The sequence below is a fragment of the Castor canadensis genome, chromosome 2 (assembly GCF_047511655.1).
Source record: "Castor canadensis chromosome 2, mCasCan1.hap1v2, whole genome shotgun sequence".
Classification (NCBI taxonomy): domain Eukaryota; kingdom Metazoa; phylum Chordata; class Mammalia; order Rodentia; family Castoridae; genus Castor; species Castor canadensis.
This window is the reverse complement of record NC_133387.1, coordinates 34,771,320-34,784,461: the sequence shown is the minus strand read 5'-3', so window position 1 is coordinate 34,784,461 and position 13,142 is coordinate 34,771,320.

Below are 13,142 nucleotides of genomic sequence, written 5' to 3'. Positions count from 1 at the left end.
TAAGTCATGGGGTTGTGAGAGCTCAGGGGATATATGGTGGACACCCCCCAAACAGGGGGACCTTATTCAATTAAGTAGAGTCTCTCAATCTGGCATTACATACCACCAACCTAGACCTATAAATAAGGGATGCCCAACTCCCCCCAATTGTAATCCCATTATGATAAATTTCACTGATTTAGGAAAAAAGGCAACGAATTGGGAATTGGGTAAATCCTGGGGAGTCAGACTCTACAAAACAAATCATCCAGGAGCCCTTTTTACCTTGCGGCATGTGCGACAACCAGTCTCTACTCTAACAATAGGCCCTAATAAGGTACTTAGGCCACCCTATGTAAAGCCACCTCCCCGACCTTCCACTGCTCATCACCTTCCCTCAACCATAGCCCGGGCTAATGTTACAACTCCAAGACCATCAGAAACCAGCCCTCCCCTGGTGAGGCCCAGTCTCATGACCGGATCTAAAGACCCCCTCTGGGAGCTAGTGGGTGCTGCCTTCCTGACGTTAAACCACACCAACCCTAACATGACTAACTCCTGTTGGTTATGTTATGATGTGAGGCCCCCATTCTATGAGGCAATAGGGCTAAACACCACTCACGATACCTCATCTGAGGAAAACCCTACTCAATGTTCCTGGGGAGACCGTAAGAGAGGTCTGACCATACAGCAGGTAAGCGGCCAAGGAACCTGCTTAGGAAAAGTGCCAAAGAACAGACGGGACTTATGTACTGTTATTAACGCCAGTTCTACCTGGGAAAATGCTATTAAATGGGTAATTCCAAAGGACAATGGGTGGTGGCTATGCTCGCGGTCCGGACTCACCCTGTGCCTATCAACTAAGGTGTTTAACAGCTCTAAAGAATTCTGTGTTATAGTGACTGTGCTGCCCCACATCCTCTATCATTCAGAAGAGAGTCTATATTCATACTGGAATACAAAAATGGTTGAGAAAAGGAAAAAGAGAGAACCTATATCCGCAGTAACTATTGCTACCCTACTCAGCCTAGGGTTAGCGGGAGTAGGAACCGGCATAGCTTCTTTGGCCACCCAGCAGAAAGGGATGTCTTCACTGCGTGCAGCCATAGACGAAGATATAGAGAGAATAGAAACCTCCATTAGCCACCTAGAAAAATCCCTCACTTCTCTGTCTGAGGTAGTACTTCAAAACTGTCGAGGTCTGGACTTGTTGTTCCTCCAAAAGGGGGGACTATGTGTTGCTCTAGGGGAAGAATGTTGTTTTTACGCTGACCATACCGGAGTTGTTCGTGACTCCATGTCTAAACTTCAAAAGAGCCTGGAACAAAGAAAACGAGAAAAAGAGGCCGGGGAAAGCTGGTTCGAGTCTTGGTTTAACCAGTCCCCATGGTTGGCCACCCTTTTATCTGCACTGGCAGGGCCAATAATAATCATCCTATTACTTGTTACCATAGGACCCTGGATTCTAAACCGACTTATGACTTTTGTCAAAAGTCGAATTAATACTATCCAACTTCTGGTCCTCCGCCAACAATATCAGGCTCTTCATCCCCTTGAGAATGATTCCTCAATTTAGGCCGTAAGAAAAGGGGGGAATGAAAGGAATAGGAGGTCTCAGTGTTCCCCAACCCCCTTGTTGGAGAAACCAGTACCAAACACCCCGTGTAGATAAGATAAGCAATGCGGCAGGGCTCGGTTAGGGCATATAGAATGTGGGGAATGTGAGAGGGAGGTACATGCAAGATGTGAGGTACGTGCAAGATGTGCTCTGCCTGCTTGCCCAATGTTGATAACGAAAATATGCACGCCACCGCGGTCTATATAAGATTTCCCCTAAAGAGGCTCAGGGTCGTGTTTTTCCTAACCGGTCCTGCGTGTCCGTGTGGGAGCTCGACCCTGGCTAGCCAGCCCAATAAACTCTGCTTTGTAGATTGCATTCACGCCTGGCTCTCTGTCTCTCGGGGGAATAGGATTCCGGGTCCTAACAATATTTTTACCAATGACCTCATTTCTCATCATCATTTCAATCATATTCTTGTATTAACAGGGTAAGAAATGACAAACAGTTCTGATAGCAGCCACAGGCATATGTTACCCACAGACTCCTGCAAAGCAAAAGAAAGTTTATACCAGAGGTTGGAAAACATTTTGTGAAAAAGACAGATAATAAATATTTTCAGTTTTGTGGACCACACAGTCTCTATGCAACTACTCAATTCTGCTATTCTAATATGAAATCATCCATAGACACTAGTTAAACAAATTGGTGTGTTTGTGTTCCAATAAAGCTATATTTAGAATAAGCAGGGAGCCAGATCTGGCTTGCAAGTCATATTTTTCTAAGTCCCAGTCTATATACAGTTGTCTATTTTTCAGAATCTTTTCAATTTTTTCAATTTTATTCAAGTCTCGAGTCTTCCAACATGTATTCTCTTTTACTGGAAGACCTAATACATTGCACAGTTTGAAACATTCCCAGAAAGCTTCTCTTACATTACGTTTGCTCATGTTTATTTTCAAGGTATGGGATTTGTGAAAGTCAGTGTTAGACTAAAGGGGAACCCTCATTTCTTATGGAATGTAAGCAAAAGTCACAATGCCCAAGGAAGGAGTTTTCAGAGACCTTGCTGGGGCTGGCATCCATCATAATCCCATGCAGGGGGGCTATGCTAATCTTAAATTAAGTTAAGGATCTTCTTTGCACTGAATGGCTCCACCAATAAGAACCATGTCCAGTAATCAAACCTAGAGCCATATCAACAGGGGCAGTGGAGAAACAAGCTGTGCTTATTTCAGAGTTCAATGTACCATGAAAAACACCATAATTGATATAGCATATTTGAACAGTGTGAAGAAAGGTCATGATTTTTCCTTATGTGTGCCAAAGGAAGGTCACGCAATATTGGAATGCATATGCCACCGGTAGCAATGCCTCCAAATCTCAGTTTCTTATCATAATCTCCTAAAGAGATAGATAGCTAGTTTTGGGGGTCTCTTGAGAATCAGAATATCAGAATAGACACCAAGAAATTCTATTTTACAGGTGATTCTGATGCAGGTTCTCTGTTTCCAGGTATTTGCAGATGACTGTCAAATCCTCTAACCCAGGTTATTTCTGACAAGAAGGTGAAATTTGAGAGATTTTCTGCCTTCCTCCCCCAGCTGCTCAGTCACCCTGTTCTGCTGACTATACTTCTTTCTACAACATGAACTATTTTCCTAAGATCATGACCCTACAAATAGCCCCTTCATTCCTGTGATGTGAGCCAGGTTTTCCTTGGGTTCCTTTGATCACAGGGTTCAGGAGTCAACTTCAGCCCAGTGACTGCTCCCTGCACACATTCTATGTTCCTTCAGATTACCTCTTCAGTCCTCTTCACATAACTAACCTGCCTCCATTCTTCATGATCCAACTCTAACCAGTCTTCTTCCAAGAGGGTTTTCTAAGGTTTTTAGAATTAACACTAATTTCTATTTTCTCTGATGGCCTAGAAGAGTGATTGTCTAATCCATTTGATTAAATAAGTTGAAATATAATTTCCATTTTGTGCGGTGCCTCCTGAGGGCAGGGGACTTATATATCATCTGAATTGTCCATAATCCACAAGTGCTGAGTACATAGAAAATCTAAATGCATGTAGAAAATTACACTCAGAAAAATTATTGTGTCAGAAAGACAAAGGAAATATGGTACAATGACCTTTACTCTGCAGTGAGTCTTACTATCCCTATCAGCCAAAGAGCAATGGTGAGTAACCGACAGACAGACTTAAAATCATTTCTTCACTGGAAGTAAATGAATACATGAGTGTACATGCATATGTATGTTTGTGTATCATATGTCCATATGTGTATATTTATATAGGTACAAATATGTGTATGTGTGGGTTTAAATAATATTATATGTATATATATACATATACATTGCAGTGATCTCCCTAAGCTCTTACGACTTTTAATGAATTAGGTTAGCCTTGAGGTATGAAGGTTGTCTCATTCTGTGATGTTCATGTCATATCAGTATAAAAGATCGGTTATTATTTGCTACAGCTCAGAAGTGTACTGCAGTACTCATTGTGAAAGAAATAGACTGATAGATACTCAAGCCTTATATTTTCTTTTTGTTTTTTATTTTTATGTGTCAGGATTTTACTATGTTGCCTAGGTTGGCCTTGAACTCACAATTCTCCTGCCTCAGCCTCCTGACTTCTTGGATTATAGGCATGCTTGTAGAAAATCCTTTTCAACAGAGCAAAGGGCAGAGGAATTTTGTTTTGGTGTTATTTGCTCTAAATCCAAACCTCCTGGAAGGATAACTTCCATTCCTCCACAAGAAATAATGAGATTAGATGTATATATATTTAAAGAAATTTTGTATATATTAAAATTATTAAAGTTTGAAAAAATTGGAGTCTAGAAAAACTATTATTTTTATACATGTAGAGAAAGTCTAATACAAACTTATGTATAAATTCCTTCACTATCTTAATTTAATATTTCTAATTAAACTGAAAGATTGTTTTTTATATTTTGCAGATTAAATAGCTGACATTCAGATTGCATATGTGATTAGTCTAGTCATTATATTGTTTAAGTCAACTTCAAATGGTGGTTCTCTGAACCTCCCTTTTCACTATACCACACCTAATAACACACATGTACACATAAAATCATTGTTATTGTTAAAGAAATATTATTTCAGATAGCTATAATAAATTCATATATTTTTGTTCTATAAATTGGCTTCATCTAAAAATTTTATACACTTTTGGGAGTTTTGGACTGCATATCAGGAGGCATTGCCTCTGAATTATCATTCTTATTTTTCATAATAGTCTTGTCTAAAAGTCCACTATTTCATAAACTCTTCACCACTTTCCAGAGAAAATTACTTGCTACAGAATACTGTTTCTTCTGTGACATTAGTACTTTGCTGAATATTGTATATCCTGAGAATTACATGAGAGATATTTAGAATTAGCTATTTAAAGGATCCATCTTAACACATAAAAATTATAATTAGGATATTTTGCATAAAACTGGAGTTTCTGAATTAATGTGTAAGAATACTAAGATGTAGAAATAAACATATGGCAGGAGACTACAGATAAAGTTCTCAGAATTAATGAATATGTGAGTTAGTATGTTAAATATTTATGATTTTTAATATGCACTTTTGGTATGAAATTTATAGTTACTTCCAAAATGTTCCTTTAAATCTCTAAAGGAATTGATTTAGATACTAGTGTCACTTTAATATTATTACTTTTTTGTATAAATTTCTTGAAAACTAAGCAATACAATCAAATAGTTTCCTTTTTATTTTAATTGAATAATTTGGGAGAGAAGTAATTACCATTATTTTTCAGTTATTCATCTTTAAATTTTTTTTAGTATTTATTTATTGTATTTGAGCTATTGTTTGTTCAAGTAAACAGAGTTTTAGAATAAAGGAAGACCTGTGAAATTACATGTTCGGACTAGCTGAGGACCCATGGTGCTTTCCTGCATTAGTAGGGTAAACACAAATTGATCTTCAGTAATTGGGCATCAAGACTTGCACTGGTTGGGAACTTGCACTTAGCAGTCTTTGACAAATATAACTACTTCATGAGTTTTATGTGACATCTTGTTTTGTTTTGTCTTGTTTTAATTAGCTGTGTTTAAATATAACATCATTTTACTTTCTCTTAATAACTGTGTTTAAAAAATATAACATCATTTTACTTTCTTTTATCACTACATTCAATCACACTGCATTGATTGCTATTTTGTAACTGCTTTCCACCCTATTTTGGACCCATTCAGTTTAATATTGAAGGCCAAACTAGTTACAGTCTATCTGCTTTCTACCCTCATAGAAATCTTAAGTTGATATCCTCAGTGTTTACTTTCAGAGTTGGGAAATGATACTGGCTCTCTAATGCCTACTTTACCCTCCCTATTGAAATCCCACTTCCTTTTCTGTGGTAGAGTAAGAAAAAATGATGAAAACAATGATGACAAAAGGGGCAGTGGCTCTATACTTGGTTGGTTCTTAAGTTCCTCATTCAGTGCTTACTGGTTCTCTGGCTGACCTCCTTCTCTGTGAGTTTCTCTCTCAATGTTCATGTGCAAATTCTTTGAAATGTCTCATGAGCTTTCCCATTTTTTTAGACTGCCATGAGGTACATCCAGTTAAAACTCAATTTTCTCTCATATTTTCAGCTCTCATAGAATATAATCCCAGAAAAATTTACTGTTATGGTTCTCCAACCCACAGTGATGAACTAGACCATCCAACTTACCATGGACAGCTCAACCATCCATGGTGTGCTAAACCTGGAGAGAGCTATCCCACTCACTCTCCTATATCATACCATGTGTCTCCTGTGCATCTTGTTACAAGAGCTGATCAGCAGGCTTGTACCTGAAGAAGTCCAACAGCTTTATTCACAAATTTCAACATGGAATCTCTTTAAATTCAAACAATTATTTACTTTTCCTTCAAAATATAAGCCTTGCATATTGACAAGATCATTTGTGAAACCTTAATGGAGTAGAAGTTAACTGTCTGTGCCCTGTTAACAGAGAAAGGTGGGTTGGTTGTGAGGTATAGTTTCCTCCAGGCTGCATTGGCGTACAAAAGAATGACTTCCATTTACCTCATAATTCACCTTTCCTTTCTACACAAGTTAAGATTAATAGTGCACCAATTTACTAAATTGCTGAGAGTGAAAAAATTTGTTCAGAGTCACTGATGTTCTCTTTACTTTTTTGTCACCTTTAATCAAATTTATTTTCTCCATTTTAGCATCTGCATGGTTTGCCGGCTTTTTGCTATATCAGAGCGGAATGGATCTGGTATGTCTTTAGATACTCTGATAACATGTATTCATTTAAGTATAAAAATTAGCTCATGCTTTTGTCTTTATAAAAATTTTCTGTTCTCTATCACATGCAAGGCTTTCTTCTTACATAGACTTAGTTAATAGTAGCAGGTAAACAAGCCTAGTATGCTCTCATTCCTGATTTTCACTTAGAGAGGAAGCTGAGAAGAACAGGTCTCTTCTCCCTTTCACATTTCATAAAAGTTGCTTCAGCAGCAAATTACCTCTTAGATTTTCTAGCTTTTAAAGACACTCAAATCTGGTATAAAAAAAGAGGGAGAACACTCAAATGATAGCAAGAAAATTTGGAGAAGTCTCCAGGAAAATGTAAAAATGAAAAAGACGTATTTAATCATGAAGGTAGCTGCTTCGAGGCTATCTAGTGTGTTGAAGAGTCCAATCAAGGTAAGTATGAGTGGCCACATTTTTGTGAAAATGAGTATTTTAACTAGAATAATGATTATGAATAACTGTACATGTTTTAGAGAAATTTATCAATTCAACTGATTATATATATAACACGCCTATGTAAGAAAACTAAAAAATTACACTTGTTTAGAGCTTTAACAAAGTGTGGAATATTTATGCCTATATACCATTGTCTACAATAGTTACACATAGCTAAGTACATATCAGGTTAATTTATCTCAAGCCATTTCAAAGTATGTTATATTCATAAACATGTCTTATCATGTCACAGTTACTTATCCTAGGATAATCAGTTATTTGTAGAATATCATTATCTGCTTCAGAATGATGGATGGCAGAGAAACTTTGGTTCACTTTCAGAGGATTTGGCATCCAACACCACATTGGTATCAAAAGGACAGGGTCAACATTGTTCAAAAAGTGTGGCTATTATGTGAGAGTACTACAGTACTACTGTTTCCAGTAATAAGAAATGTGCTAAAATGAGCCTTCCAATTCTACAGTTTAACTTTTGGATCCAAACAATTTAAGCTCTTTTTAAATATGGCACATAAAAATCATACTGTCAAACTTTATCCACTTGAACTCTTTCTTCTGCAGTCACTGAGATGAAGTCAAGCTATCATTGGTAAATCTCTGATCTGTATTTTTGTAATATGAAGCAGCATATGATATATTGGCATAGTCAGAAATTTAATTTTTTACTGAATTTTGAAATGGCCCACAGTATCCCTTTCTAACTTGCTGGAAGTTTTAGGGGCAAGACATAGATAAGTCAAGTAGGCTACATGAGTTCTTAATTCCTATATAACAATTACCAAAATCTTGGCAACCTTAAATAACTCAAGTTTATCATCTGGAGCTGGTGGCATGACTTAAGTGGTAGAGTGCCTGCCTAGGAAGTGTGAAGCCCTGAGTCCAAGCCTCAGTACTGCCCTCCCCCCACAAAATAAATAGCAACAACAAAAATTTTATCTCATAGTTTCTATAGGTAGCAGTCTAAATATGGCTTAAATGGATTCTCTGCTCAAATATCACCAAGATGAAATCAAGGAGTTGGTCAGATCTGAAGCTCTGATATGGATCCTGAGATTCTTTTCCAAATTTTCTGTTTGTTAATAAGGATTTCTATCCTATAGTGACATGGCTTAGTTACCCATTCTCATGCAGCATTCATTTTACCTTCCACGACAATTTCTTGCCACATACTCACAAACCACATTTATTCTCTGAATTCCCATGTTTCTACTGGCTGAAGAAAACCCAGCTTGATAGACTTCATGTGTTCAGGTTTGGCCCATCCAAACGATCTCCTTGTTTTAAGGTCAATGGGTTATTAAATACAATTACATGGGAAAAATTACTTTTGCCATGTAAGGTGAAATAATGACAAGATTAACACCAAGTGATGAAAGTAGTCACAATGAGAGCTATGCTATAATTCTGACTACTACAACAATGTATTAGAGGTAATTCTAACATGAAAATATTAAAAACTTTTTTGAATATGTCATCTCACATCTTTTCCCAGAGTAATCCATTCAAAACCCTTTTTATATTTTCTTGTTTGAGGTATATCTTGTTTAATTTTTCAGAAAATTTTTACGAAAGTAACAAATTGAGTTTTTCAACTAGCACCAAGAAATAGTAGCTGACCCATTGATAAAAATTTGGAATCCTTTCAAATTTATAAGTTTTGGAGACTGATCACTATTTTCTGAATTAGTTATACTTCATAGGCCATAGATAACATTTATTGGTCTAAAGCAGCAAAAGTAGTGTACTTGACAATTATCAGTACGTGTTCATAACTGGCTCTATATTGTGCTAATCAACTGTCAAGCTAACCCTGGTCTCTCTCTTCACATGTACACATTGCCTTATTTTATTTACAGGTTCTTTTAAGGCACAAAAACAGATGGTTTGATTTAGAATGCTTTGCCTTATCCAGGAAAATTAGGATCAGTCCAGATGGACTTGTAAGCTTCAGTGCCAATGTTGTACCTTTACCATATGGACAGGAAGATTTATGTAGGAGACACTATGTTCCACTTTATGCTTTAACACAGATAATGTTTGATTACTTGTGCATACTCATTAATTCTTGTCATTAGGGAACAAGGGAATGGGAAATCCTATAAACAAACTATTCAAAGTAGTCACTTCAAGATTACTAGCTGGCTCATAATTAGCAAATTGCACATTAGCACATTTCCAATTTTATGAAAACTTGGGAAAATACAAAAGAAGTTAAAAAGATGAAGATAGTTATCAACTTCAAGAAAACTGTACACGGAATTCTTATCAATTTAGAAGAATGATAAGAGTTTTCAGTTTATAGAATGGTACCCTCACAAACATGATCTATATTATACTTGAAAATAATTTAGTTAAGGCACAACCTCAAATCACCATAAATCTTCTATAATCCATAAGTAAATTCTTGGAGTGATTAAATTATGAATTTGACCCTGCAATAAAAATGGAATAACTATTTTTGGTTACTATGTTCATTTTTTCAATGACTAATGAATAAAAAACATTGCTTTTTAAAGATGGAACTCTTACCAACATTTCATATTTTAATAAGTGAAAAAAAATGTTTTTATATGATTTTAATGAATCAAAAAATATTTGATTAGGCATATTTTCAAACACATATGTCAGAAAAAAAAGGCTATTTTATAGTTCACTAAGTTCACCTTCACTGCTTTATTAGAATTCAACTTTGTCAAAAATACACCACATTGCTCATTAAAGAACAAAACCCTTATTATTTATTATAACATACACTCATGTAGGAAAAAATGTTAAGACTTGGATCTTTTACAATTGGTCATTTGAGTAATTTTAATGCAAGTGATGAAAACATAAGTTTTAATGTGAAATGAAAATATTTAACATAATTTCAGCATTTTTGATCTGGATTATTTGGCCAAATCGCTTATGCAATTTTAATAATGATAGTTTTAAAATATTTTAGAGATTTTGGAGAGTCCAATATCAAAACTCATTCCTCTTGAAGAATGAAGCAATTTTATATTCTTGAATTAATAGAGTTTAAAATATTCTCATGGAACTTAAAGACATTTCAGTAAGTGCTGAAGTTTACATGTTGCAAAACTTACCCTAAGGAATGTACAACAGGATACAGTTAGTAGTGACATCTGTACACCGATGTTCATCGCAACACTATTCACAATATCTAATCTTTGGAAAAAAGCCAGGTGCCCCACAACTGATGAGTGGATCAAGAAATTGTAGTATATATACTCAATGGAATCTTATTTAGCCATAAGGAATAATGACATGTGGTTTGAAGGTAAATGGATGACATCATTCTAAGTGACATAAGTTAGGATCAGAAACACAAAAGCCATGTTTTCTATCACACATGGAAGATAGCTCCAAAGATAAACATATACACAAAAGCAAGCACAAGCATATACAAATTCAAATGTAAAATGTATTTGTGTCAGTGGAACTATTCTATGGAACTTGAGGAAAGAGGGAAACGAAAAGAGAATGATAGAGGACAAGTAATATTGCATAACATAAGATGTGAAGGTAGAGGATATAAGGATGTGTATTGAAAGCTATTGAAAAATGTGGGGGTGAGAGGTAAAGGGATAAGGGAGAGTAATGAAAGGGGTTGAACAGACCAAAGTAGAGTATACCACAGTGGGACTACATTGAGATGCCTCTTTGAACATCAACTTAAATATTAGTAACAGAACCAGTTCTGTAAAATAGCTATGGGGTGTGTGTGTGTGTGTGTGTGTGTGTGTGTGTGTGTGTGTGTGTGTGTGTGTGTAGAGGGTTGTGTTACTAGTGGGAGTGTGGAGGAAGGAGATTATGGTGAGGCTATATGGTAGATGGACTTCATATACCTATATGAAACAGAATGAAGAAATCTTTTGCAATTGCTTTATGTGGGGTATGGAAGCGGTTGAGGGGAGAGATGACAGGGGTGATGTAAATAATGTACAATACAAATCTAATAGGAATTGTCACATGAATCTCCCCTGAATAATGAATACACCCTAATACAAAATTTTTTTAATATATATATTGCTTTTTAACAAAATATCCTAACTTCCATAAGCTTGGTTTTCTTATAAGTCAAATATATGAAGACAGCTTTTTGAACAGAACAATGAAGAGATTTGTAAGTTTTGAAAGAATAGAAGGAAAGAGAAAGGGAAAACATTAAGCCAAAAGAAGAGAGACACCTTTATAAACTGTCCCAGACTAATGATTTAATGGTATTGCTGAAGGAAACCTAGGAGAAATTCATATGGGTGACCTGAGAACTATAGCATCATTTAAAAAAATATGAGCATATAATAATTGTATAGAAGGCTAGATTGTGATATTTGCATATGTGCTTAAAATGTACCTTAGATTTACTCCCTCCATCCTTATCCCTTTCTCCCCCTCCCTAGAACAATTTCAACAGATTTTATTCTCTTATTTTTATACATGAATACAAAATATATCCACCATATTCACCCTGATTCACCATTTTCTTATGCCCACCTCCCTCCTACTGGTTCTCCCCCCGAAAAGATCTATTCTATATTCTTGTTCTTCATTTTTTTAAAGTGTGTATCAATAGTCCTGGGGGTGGGGAGGGTTTGCCTTGGTACTTCAGGTATACAATATAGCATTGTTCTTAATCATTAGGTAATAAATTACTTTGGACAACTTATTAGTACTTATGGTTGCATCAGACACCACTGGTTCCCTGATTGCCCAGATGCCATTCTGTGATTTGATTTGACTAGTAATGTGTTCAGTCCAAGAAAATTGACCACAGTTGAAGTCACTTGTGTCCCTCTCATCACACTTTGTCAATAGCTGTTTTAAGAGTGAACAAAGGACTTTGTTCAATCAATAAACACAATGAGACATCTACTGAAAACTTCTGAAGAATAGTTTTCCTCCATGACAAGACGAAGTATAGGAAGAGAATAAAAGGCCTTGTCTCCCACAATCCTTTGTTCCTTATATTGGATACTGCTATTGTGTATAGAAGACATGATCCATCCAGATTTGGCAGCTGGATTGAGATGAGATGGAGACAGAGAATCAGTCATCATATGGGACAGCAAAAGGGAAGGGATGAATGCACTTGGATTCTTGACAAAGTTCATAACCAGTGCTTGGGCATCTGCCTCAAGTTGTAGGAAAAGAACATCATGAATGTTCTCACTGATTTTTCCCCTTAACCAATATGATGATCTGTTATGGAACTCTCATGCTTTGAAAAATCAGAATTTTTCATTTACTAGAGTAATTGATAATGATAATATTTTATTCCTTCAGATTCCTACAAAAAGTTAAACAAAGACCAACAAAACTATTTTGACTTCCAGTTCTTTTTTGACTCTAGAAATTAAAAGTTTCTGTGCACTTCTGTTCTTTTGGACTCTGACTGATGCTCAAATCATATATTGGTACATGGAAGTGCAATAGTCCAGACTGTTTAAGTAGAGATTCCAATTCATTAAACAAAGTTGGGTTGCACAGACGTGCATTCTGTTATTAATGGGAAGAAAAACAGTTCCAAGTTCCACAGATGGCTTGGGGACTTCAGCATGGCATGTGACAGGGCTTCAGATTGAGGTGCTCACATTCTGAGCTGGATGTAAATAAATGTAACACTATTCCCACATGATGCATCTAACTGGTTACACTTAAAGGTACAAAAAAAAAACTATATAAAGTGTTATTATTCTCATACTCACCAATCTAAGTGTCCACATTTAAAGGTATAGAAACTAAAACTCAGGTCAATTTAAGTGACATTTTTTTCTGCCAAATAATACAAAAATAAGAATTCAGATTGTTGGATTTTGGAGT